This window comes from Motacilla alba, chromosome 1A (assembly GCF_015832195.1).
Source record: "Motacilla alba alba isolate MOTALB_02 chromosome 1A, Motacilla_alba_V1.0_pri, whole genome shotgun sequence".
NCBI lineage: Eukaryota > Metazoa > Chordata > Aves > Passeriformes > Motacillidae > Motacilla > Motacilla alba.
Genome location: NC_052031.1, coordinates 24,910,980 through 24,922,849, shown reverse-complemented (window position 1 = coordinate 24,922,849; position 11,870 = coordinate 24,910,980). Strand labels below are relative to the sequence as shown.

Sequence of the window (11,870 nt, the reverse complement as noted above, 5' to 3'; positions counted from 1 at the left end):
ACAGAGCATCCCCAAGAGTCACACCATGTACCTGACAGCATTGTCCAAATGCTTTTTGAACTCTAGCAGGCTGGTGCTGTGACCACTGCCCTGGGGAGCTGTTCCAGTGCCCAAACACCCTCTGGGTGAAGAACCTTTTTCTAATATCCAACCTAAACCTCCATGACACAACTTCAGGCCACTCCCTCAAGTCCTGTCACTGGTCACCACAGGGAAGAGATCAGTGTCTGCCCCTCCTCCTCCTCTCACAGGGAAGCTGTAACTGCAGTGAGGTCTCCCCTCAGTCTCCTCCAGGCTGAACAGACCAAGTGACCTCAGCCACTCCTCATATGGCTTCCCCTCAAGGCCCTTCACCTTTTTTGCTGCCCTCCTTTGGATGCTCCCTAACATTTTATTATCTTTCTTATATTGTGACAACCATAGCTTAATGTAATATAGGAATGAGAGTAGTTATTTCAGATTAGTTCAAGAAAACATGCTGGGGATTTTAAGAGGTAAAAGACAGCAGTTTTCACAATTACTATTTTCTTTTCTGGAGGCCTTTTGTTGCAGCTTACTGTCATTTTCAAGTTATGTCACATTTTGAGGTTTAAAAGTAACAAATTACCCTTTCTGGTGGCTTGACATGAGAAGTCTGAAGCCAGAGATGATGTTAAAAAAAAAAAAAAGTTGATTAGTTATGCATGTTGTTACAAATTCTTTTGTGGATTGATTCAAACTGTCCTGAACATTCACCACACACTGATCACTATATAGATGGCTAAAAATTAGTTTGTGTGTTAGAGTGGCCATTTTTGGCTTACGTACATTTGAAACACTCCATGTTTTGTTTTCTTCCTCAGTTCTTTGGCTCCATATTGCTCTTCTATAATCTTCCTTAAATCATTGGAGTCAATGTTGAGGAAGGCTGGAGAGAGGGAAGAAGAAAAATATGTATTGTAAATATCATTTCAGCTGAAGGGATGCATCAGACTTATATTGAGATAGCTGCAGAAATGAATATATTGCATTTATTTAAATTCCTTTTCTTATTTGGACTCACGGATTTGTACTGTAGTGGACTTTAATCCCCAATGCAGAGGTGAATGACATATATTTCAATTTTTATTCAGATTTGTTTAAACAGTGAGGATCCAAACTATCACAAATATTCAGCTCTGTTCTTGTCTGAATGGATCCTGGTGGACAGTGTTATTACTGAGAAATGCTGTGGAAATAACTCTTCCTTCTGAAGAAGAAGTGGAACTATGACATATAGCTCATCATTATCAAAGATCAGTATGTATTACATAGCAATCCAGAAAATTCAGAAAAATCAAGTGGAAATTATTAGTGAAAAGATCTTGATAGTCAACATCATTTTATGCTTTACTCCTATTTGTTTCCAAGTGTTAATGATGGATACATGAAATGTAGAGTTGCCTGTAAAAGTATTCAAAATTGTTGTTGGTACCAAAGCCTGTATTTTTGTGATTCACAGGTGGAATTCAACCCAAGTGTGAGGACTTGTTTGTGTAGGAAGATGAGTCTACTCTTAATGGGCTTGTGTAATATGCTGTGGAAGATCTCTGCTGGACTGGTATGGAGAGATGGCAGCAAACATTGAAACTTGAACTCTTGTTGCACCAAGCAATGATGAGGGCATCTGTGAGACTCCCTCTGCAGTAACTCCCCATACCTCAAAAACTGAGGGCCTTCATAAAGATACTGATAGTTTTATTCCTTATTTCTGTATTTTAGGCCTTGCCAACAGAGAACTTGACTAGTTAATTCTGAATGAGGCAAAAGCTACAGAAAAACAGGAGATCCTCTACATAAACTCCTAGAGGCATAAACATTATTTATAGCATGTCATTCTTATTTAACTGAGGGAAGTAAGTGCTAATAAATGCCCAAAAAAAGATATTAGAAGTGCGATTTAGCACAGTCAGGGATGATAGTTATTCATCAGAAATACCTATTAATTTTTTTTCTATTTATTTTCCTTCATTTTTCATTGACATAGTTTCTTAAGATGCTTTTGATATTGATAGCTCAGGGAGGAGAAAATGCATGCGCTAAAGACTCAGAAGAGTTTCTGCATTTTGAATTTGCTAGAGATTTTATTAAATAGCACCATAGCTCAGGACGAGCTGATGGCATTTCACAGTCTATTTCCCCATATTCCCTAAATGCTGATTTACCAAGAATGAAATGAGTGTACACATACTCTGGAGCATGTGTTAAAGCTGTGCTAAACATTTTCCATGTAACTTCCAGCTGGCAACATTTTGCCAGAAAGCCTGGTACTTAGAAATGATAAATAAATAAAACAAACAGATTCTTGTGTTGTAATAAGGAGACAATGGAACAGCTGCAGAGCATGGAGTAAATTCAGTTTGACTTGATGTGGACACAGTGGCTGGATTTTACCCATGAGATATAAGCAACATTCAGATTCTTAAGGGGAAGATTGTGAAGAGGGAAGAAGGGATCTCACTGGGAGGTCTCTTAGCACATTTGGAAAAATAAACAGAGAAACTATGAAAAATAATATTTAAGCAGCAAAATCAGCATAAGCTGTTCTCCTGCAGTATGTTGAAGAAACATGAACTTGTCTTGGGAGGAAAAAATAATGAACAGAGCTCTGGTTTTTTTTTGTTGTTGTTGTTGTTTGGAGAGATAAAAGGAAGAAGATGGAGGGGGGCTGTAACTTAGGAAGGTGAACAGCAGCCACCAAGCGAAGAAATGAGAAATAATGAAGATAAGGAAAGCAAAAGCAAAGGTGGCATATCAAGGGTGCTTCTAAAGGGTGCCACTAATTAAAGAAGACACACCCAAACATTTTGAAACGTATGCTTCTGTCATAAACAACATTTTCAGTTCAAGCAAATTTTGAGAGCGGTTCCTCAGCGCCAGTAATGATAACTAGAAGAGCAATAGCGAAAACTACAGTATGTGAGACATTTATGTCAGTTTTGCTTAACCTTTTGTGATTGGGCCATCTTCTACTTATATTAGTGCATATTGATTGCTCCTTGCTGAACATGGTATCGTAATAACTCACTGAGACTTGTGTTATTGCTGTTCTCTTGTTATTGAAGGTAAAATCCTGGGGGTTTTCTCACACAAGGTAGTTCTATAAAAATAAGGATGGACACCCCAATATTTATTTATGCTTTAGGCACCCACATTTAGAAACAATGACCTGTGTAAGGTACTCAGTTTCAGTGGTGAAACTGGAAACCAGGATCAAACTTAATAACTGTGCATCAAGCAGATAAATCACATTCCTGTATGTTGATTTCCTGTTATTCAACCAGTAGGCAGAACTTTCTGAGCTAGAAATGGCAGTAGTTTAAGAGAAAGTAAAATGGGGTCACATTAATCATAGCCTCTGACGTTTTCACTCAAATGCATGGAGGAGGCTTAGAAAGAATTTCTGACATAACCATCACTTGGACTTTGGCTTGACTGGGTTGTCATGATCAAATGACTTCTTTTGCCTGGTATGTGCTCTTCTGCTTTTTACATCCTTGATATCCCAGTTTATACATGTGCACATGCTGACTTCCTCCAGGACACCACAACCCAGAGTGATAATTGCACTGCTGAAGCTACCCGCTGTGTTAAAGGTCAGCAGAAGGGCCTCAGCGGTGAAGTGGCACTTGCCTATCAAAATGCAAAATACTGGGGTGAAAGAAGTAAAACTCAGCTATTATACCTTACAAAACTTGAGATATTCAAAGTCGAGTATATCATTCTCATGTTCCAATACCCAGAAAAGAATGTCACAGCATGACTCCATCCTCGTGATGGAGACTGAAGGAAGAATGAAAAATAATGCAAAGTTATCTCCTTTTTGTTAAATCTATTGTAATCTTGTGTTCTTCCTCTGTTACTGCACTGAAATAAAGACATTTTAATCCCAGGGTACAACTGAGAAAAGCCCTGATCTAATAATTGTAAAACCTCCCGATCCGATATTTTAGAACTCAGAGTACTTGTCACTTATGAATATTCATACAGACCACTAAAAGAATTATATTCTATGTGCAGTTAAGGCAGGAAAAGAACATGGTAAATTCTAAAGAGACAGCAGTATTTTATAGAACATTTATCAAATATTAAGGACATCCACAACAAAATTCTTGCAGGAAAATTGTTTAGGAGAAGAGTATGGAACAGTGATAACACCATTGTGGAACAGATCTTTTAGAAGCAAAAAAAAATAAAAATACAGGAATTCATCTGAAGTATTAGAAATATTGGAATTCTTCAAGGTAACCTGTTAATGTGCATGTTTGTGATGGGGTGTCCATGCTGCTCAGCTGAGACTTTGAATGCAAAAGGCTGATACAAACTTTGTAAAATAAATGAGAAAACTGAATCAAACACTCTTTTTAATTTTTTTTTTAAATGGAAGACAAGATTTTGATTGAAGAAGGAATTTGTCCCCTGAAAACCTGGCCCTTTTAATGTTAAGGTTAGTTTAAAAATGTGCAATATTTTACACTTGTTCATGTCTCTTCCTTTATGATTAAGTAAACTTCAGAATTTCTTCATAGTAAATTAATAAATGTTTAATAAGATTCTTTTCCAGTGCCTTCTGATAAGTCAATGCTTATATATAAAAAGGCCTATCTCATGCTGGCAAGAAATGGACTTGTTCCAGTGACAGATGTACTAACCTGAGCAGATACTTAACAAGTTGGTTTGGAGGACTGATTTTCATCTGAAATGGGAGACTTCTTCTGTTTAAAATATTCCCTGAAGAAACGAAAGTGGCCTGTTATGAATTCTTCCACTTATAAACATTTATTAAGACTAAAGGTAAGGAAATGTTGAGACCTCCAGAACCAGAGGCTGATGGTAGTTCACCTGCTACCATGGTGCTGCTGAAAGGAAGGGAATGCTCTCTCCCTCTCCATCATCTCTCTTCCTCTCATTCCTTTGAACCCTCCTCCTGGCCAGACAGTTGTCCCCAGCTCCCATGATTTTCCCCTGAATCTACATTGGTGGAGTATTTTTCCCCCCTGCTCACACACACATCAGGTATCTCCGCTTGCAGTGTATGCTTTGTGTGCAGAATACTCTGTTCTTTCATTGACTAAATGAAATTAAGATTCCTGCCCCCACTGTGGCATCACATGTCCCAGCTCAGCCAGTCCCATTCAGGACATACGTTATTTGACATACATTATTTTTAAGCGGTAGCTGGACCATCAGCAGGTGCAGATGCTTGTCTGCTTGGCTGAGTCTACAGTCTGAACTGCTGAATTTCCTAGACTTTTGGGAATGGAGGATGCAACTCATCTTCCAGGTAAACATCTTAATTCTTAGAAAAAAATTTAAAACTTTATAGAGATAAAAAATAACTTCAAAAAAGGAAGCATTACAAGCTTGATGTTTTACCAAGACAGTCCCAATATCTTGGAAGAGAGACTTCTTTGGAGTTTTGTGAGAGGTACTAAAGTGTGGGAAAAAATATTTCTGTCTCTGTCACCAAGAGTTACAATTTCCATTTCTGGAATTATGTAAGTAGACATTTTCGTTTGTGTTCAGTCCCTGCTGCTTTTTATACTCACTAGTTCATTGTATTTCAGTATGTTTTGCATCTTTTGATTATGCACAGAAGAACTTGTATTTAAGGAATTTTGGTTCCATCCTTCATCTGAAGATCTGAAGGAATGCCTCTGATTATTTGCTCTGATTTTAACTAAAAGTACATGCTGGGTTTGCTTTTATGTTGGTATATGTCAGACCCTGTCTCCAGAACTACACTTTCCCTGGTACATCAGTCCTGAAGATATTCAAAGAGACCAACATTTGCTTTTTGTGAGTCTATGGATGCTTTAATCTATGCCACACAAGTGTGTCTTCATACTCAGGTGCTGAGAATCATATCCTGTCTTGAGTTAAACACGTGACAATTCATTAAAACCAATGGAGATGCACAGGGAGAAATGAATAAAGAGTAGCTAAAAAATGCTGGGCACTCATCTGTAAGCTTATTAATCTATTGATAGAGTCATCCTGTGTTCCAAAGCATGCCAGCACTTCCTTTAATATGTTGTGATTGTGCTGCTCTGTCAGCAAAGGTGGGTCGTGTGTTTAAAAATGACATTTGCTTTTCCATTTTCCCTAAATTGAGGATAATGTTTTAATAAATGGTATTTTAAAAAGAAATATATTATTTGATAAAATTATTACATAAAATGAATTCCATCAAATTGTCACAGTTGTTATGTGCTTAAAAAGCTTCTGCTCCTCTATTATTAAGTGGTAAAATATTATAATTTTAAAAAAAGTGAATACTAAAATGACTGATTTAAAAAAAATATGTTTCAATAAAATTCAGCATAAAAATTCAAGGCAAAATGTAAAAAAGGACTTTCTTTATAATTTTAAATCTACACATTTAAAAATATTTCAGTGAACAAATTATTGTTGCAATAGAAGATATATCACCTGTACTCCATACTCCTCTGTTTCCAACACGCTTTCACTGACTTAAATGATAATTCATGAATCCATACTTACACCATATTTACTTCTTTACTATCACAGATACAGCATTTGCTCAGGAAACATTAATATAAGTTGAAAGGAAGTTGTGGTAAGAGAAGGTAAGATCAAGTACCATTCAAACTGTCTTAGTCAAGGACATTTTCTTTGGGGGTAAATGTAGTTCCATCCCTGAAAGACCTGGTTTTGCAGTCATAATTGCATAACAATGCTTTTCTAACATGACTGCTATATATACACTGTAGCTGACTTTTTCTTGACATAAATTTAACCTTAATGACCGCTCCCTTTTTAACTCAGACCAACAGAAGAGTGAAAACTGCAGGAAACTATTTTTTTCCTTGATCAGATGAAAATAAAATAAATTAATTATTAGCTAGTGGTGAATCGTTCAAAAGAGAATGGTAGGAAAACTGTAGAATAAAAGCCTTTGAAGATTAAGGACCTGAACCTAAGGACCTAAGGAAAGAAAGAAAGAAAGAAAGAAAGAAAGAAAGAAAGAAAGAAAGAAAGAAAGAAAGAAAGAAAGAAAGAAAGTGAAATTTTGCTTACTTATTAAATCAGCAACATTGTCAATTGAATAGAAAATAGAAATTAACAAAATAAGTAGACTACAAAAAATAAGAAACAAAGAACAGCCTTGCAATGACCCAAAGAATATGAAGATTTAGTAATTTCTTGAATACCTAATAAATTAAAAGAAAGCAAGAGTAAAGCTATAAAAAGTTAGACCCTAATATTTAGATTTTTTTCCTGGTATGGTAAGATTTTAACAAATCAAACAAACAAAAAACCCATAAACAAACCAAAGAAGAAGCCAGATATTATTCTGACCCCAGGATGACAACATCCCTGTGCCAGCTGTCTTTCATTCCATCCAGATCAGAATTTGGAGGATCCCTTTGCACCTTCACTTGGCGTTTGTTCATGCAAGAGGTCACATAAGGGCTTCAGTGTGCTCATTCCATTGACAGCTTGAAGAAGAAGGACTCTGCTACAAAACAAAACCTCAGATGTAACCAGTCAGGGCAGTGAGTTATTCCAACCTGGGCTGCTGTGCCACCGCTACAATACCATCTCCAGCATCACAGAAACTTGGCCACACTTCTTTCTTCATCCTTTGGATGAACTGATTACACCAAACCCCAGCCAAAAGCAACATTTAACTCACACTACATATTTTTCTGCTTTATCAGAAGCCAAGTAAGAGATAAATTTCAAAATGCATTTCAGGCTAAAACTGCAATGGGATCTTAACATTGAAGTCTTAAGGGTCTTATTGAGTGTATAGATAATAAATCAAAATAAAGAATACCATGGCAAGCCATTCCAAAAGGAGTTGATCTTCAGCTCCATGAAGCACAGTAGATTTTAATTTTGTAACAAAATAGGCAGCCTGAGCTCTCAATCTTATCACAGAACATACAAATAGGTCAGGTACCACCCCTGGAAACCAGGCTTGAGCCCAGGAGACAGAGACATGTCAAAGTGCACAGCCCAGCTTCTAGAAAGAGAAAAAAAGCACAGCAGTGTAATTGTGTGTGCTGCAACTTTTAGTAGATCATGGAATGCACATGAGAATTTTTTGCTGATGAAACTGGTTATCATTTGCATCACAACATATTAACCATCTTGTTCAGGTGACATCACAGGAAACTGAGTGACAATGGATGAAAGTGCCACTGTGCTTTTGATACAAAAATTATCTGTTGCCTTCCAAGGATAAAATCAGATTGACTGGGGAGGAGGGGCAACTGAGCTTTTAATTACAGTGTAAAATAAAATAATACACCAGCACAGGTAATAACATATTTTGTGTCCCTAGAGTGTTATCTGAGCTGTTTCAATGATTTTTTTTTTCTCTCTTACTTCCCTAAGTGAAAAATAGCATTTTAGAATTTCCAGACCACACCTGAAATGTAAAGATCTTGAAAAAATCTCAGGCAATTCCGCCCTCTCAGATTTGTCAGATATGTATTGCAGTATTAATAATAAAAAAGTATTTAGTTTGCCTGCTTCTTTTCTTTTAGAAATAAACAAAAACAAAAATTCAAAATGAAAACTTAAAAGTATGTGTTTTGTAACAAGTAAAATTTGTTTAAGTGCACTAAGTTTTCCTTTTGTTTCCTCCCCCAGAGCTACTTAACAAATCTAACAATCCTTAAGTAGCTTTTTAAAGGCATTTATTACTTCTCTGCCTGTATTATCAGTTGTTATTGATCATAAAAAATCCAGACTTTTACATGCAGACTAGGTGCTCATCTAGTTTCATTTTGGTTTTTAGTGTGCACTTCTCCTCTACCATTTAATGATGTTGGACTTCTAATTCCAGTCAGACCTTAATGTTGACTATATATTGTTAATATTATTCTTTCTTTTTTTTTTTTTTTTTGTAAGCTGGTCTTGAGGTAATTTCTGCATTATTTCTACTAAGTATATATCTAGATTGCATTAAAAGAGTACACCAAGTTCCTCAAATAGCTACCACTTGCACAGAAAAAATTCTGACACCTTAGAGTAGCCTAAAGACTGAAGATGAAGTTCTGACATTAAAAAATGGTATATCTTTTTGGCTAAGGACAGTACTTTACTGTAAAGGTGTTCTTGCTTGTTAATACAAACATAGGCCTGTTTTTAAGGTAGTATTTATTTACGACTTTTTTTATATCAAGGCTCTCTAAACTTTGCCTGTAATATACTCTACCACGATTTCACATAAAACTGTCTACCAGAAGGGATTGACATTAGTTACGAGGGTGAGTAGCAGCAGCTCTTTAGACATATAACTACTGTGCCATTTTGATGTAATTCAGTTTAAATTTCAAACATTTCTATTTAACATAATCAAGTGGTATGAAATCTTCTTTTAAAATGGCAAGTATACAGTACCAGCTCAATTGGCACTTAGCAACGGTCCTTTTGCAATATGCACAATAGCTTCCAGCAGGGAGTTTTTTAAGGACCATCCTTTGAGAGCACAAACTCACACACGTACAATCAGGACACATCAAGGTTCTATCTCCAGCTCCCCTTGAGATGTTATTTAGCTAATGCACAAATGTTACAGCTAAGCTGTTAGCCTGAAAAATAGAACAAGCAGTTGTGTGTAGGTACAACCATTTCTTTCTTCATTCCAGGATATCTTCATATTATAATTTCACATAAAGTAACACCTAGAAAGGTGTAGTATGTGATTTTTTTACTCAATAGGTGGATTTCCACTTTTAAATGCACTGCAGCCATCAAATGCCCCTTCTTAAATCCTGTATTATGTAGTGGCAAAGCACCTTTCAGTGGCTATACTGCAGTCATTATTGGGTATCCTCTAGTTAGAGCATTCTGGAAAGATATAGCTCTGTCACAGGCTGCTATCACCAGTAAATACTGCTGTGTGTGTAGCTGTTCTGTATCCAATGAAAAGAAAAGATCTGGCCCTGCGGCTAGCTTCCCTCGAGAGAGTCAAATCCTGGCAAACAAGCCCCTTGTTTCAACAGGAAACCTCCCATACTTATTGGTTGTCTTCCAAAAACTGTGCTGAACCATATAATAAGTTCAAATTGCATTAAGCCCGGGAGCAGAGGGAGTTTCTAGCATGCTGCTAAAATCATGGCATAATGCTCTGAACCAGATGATTGCATTCTAATCTCATTCCAGTTGGGATCCTCTTTCCCTCATAGAAGGCTTTTACATTCAAGATAGGAAAGGAGGAGGGACTCCAACACTGAAGTCTGCAATGCAGTTACTAAATACATTGCTTAGATATTTTGCACATGGAAAGAGATTATGACATTAATATTACTGCAGTAATGCTGTCTTGAGTGCAAGACTTCAGAATTGGCTGGAATTCTGTTCATATGGAAAGCTGCACCAACAACATGGCAACATGGTGAAAGTGCAGATGGCTGTGTTTGCCTGATGACAAACTTTTTTCCCAAAGTAGTAAGAAATATGATGCTTAGTCAATTTTTTTAATATCATATGCATCTCAAAACAAAATAAAGTTAAAGAAAGAAAGCAAAAATGGGCATATATTTTAAGAGAATATGAACTTATATAAGGGGAGAACATTGTTGTACACATGGGACAATGAAGTAGCAGTGTAATGGACTCAGAAAAGATGCTATTCATTAGTGCCTGACCATGAAATCTGTGGAAAAAATCAATGAAAGCAGGAAAAAAATTTTGTTTGCTTTAAATTATGATAATGAAAAAATGTAGATATGAGTTAATGAAAAGAAATTGTGAAATCATGTTGTGTTTTTACTGTTTGATCAGAGAAGAAAAATACTCTGTTTTTTCAAGTCAAAACATTCACTTAGATGTGTTCTAATTGCAGTTGTTTCCTTTATTCAATTTGAAGCAACACTCCAAATTTAAATATAGTTTTGTTTAGAAAAGAGATCTTAAAAAGTTCTCTAAGCAAAACTGAATATTTTGTGGCTCAGATTTCTTTTTAAGCCTGCAGAAGCCACTGAAACTTTCATTGTTTCAGTTTTGAATCAATGTAATTCATATTGTCTAAATTTTTCAGTTCAGACAGTGAACTAAAGGATCAGTGATGTGCATTTGTCTGACTGTAAGTGCTGTAAGTGCTATTATAAGCTTCAGTTGGATTAGGATCCTCTTAATCCAGTCCATTAAAAATGCCGATGTTCTAAATCTGCATTATTTGCCTGCTGAAGAACAAAGGAGGAGGCACTTTTTGTGTTCTTTTTAATTCAAGTGAAAATATCAGACACTCCAGGGATTGGTGATAGTCCAGAATATTTCAGATTGGCCCATTCTGACTATTCAGTCAAAGAAACAGCTGACATTAGAGACAATTTTTATATGGACATCTTGAGGCCCACAGGAATCTTCTTGATTCCCAGCACAGTATAGTGCTGGACCATGAAGTTAACATATTAGGGCCCCAGAGTCAGATAATTTATAAAGGTTCTTCAAAAGACGGATGATGAGATGATAAGATAACTTGTGAGAAGTTTTGCTGGTTGCTGGTGGCACACTGGCCTCACCACTTTGGGAATGGTTGTCTCTCCTCACAGGTGACGTGTAAGAAGCACAGCAAAGGGCAAGACTGACACGCTGTGCTGCAAGAGCAGAAAGCTGTTTTTAAAATGCTGGTAAGTGTTTTCTCCTGGCCACTCTGGTTGCCTAGGTAAAGTGTAACTGGTAAAGCCTGCTGGAGAATTTATTTGTCTCAAGGTTCAATATTTAATTTTCATTGTTTGTCTATGGGGTGGTGGTTTTTTTTTTTTTTTCTTAAAAATCCTAAGTGCTTTAGTCTACAAAAACTGGTGACAAGTAGCAGACTTTCCCTTTTTGATTTTTAACAGAACAATTTTATAATTGCAGCTGGTAAA

The 11,870-nt window shown here is 36.4% G+C and overlaps 1 long non-coding RNA gene across 2 annotated transcripts in view; it reads left to right on the top strand.

Moving 5' to 3' along the window:
- The window catches only part of LOC119708822, a 29,476-nt gene extending 17,865 nt beyond the window's left edge, over positions 1-11,611 (top strand). The window contains exons 4-5 of one of the 2 annotated variants that reach the window (XR_005259229.1): positions 1,481-4,465; positions 11,553-11,611. This is a non-coding gene — a long non-coding RNA (uncharacterized LOC119708822). Of the gene's footprint in view, positions 1-1,480; positions 4,466-4,582; positions 5,937-11,552 lie in introns of those variants that run through there. The other variant, XR_005259228.1, reaches the window with a different exon arrangement.
- Positions 11,612-11,870: the final 259 nt, after the last annotated feature.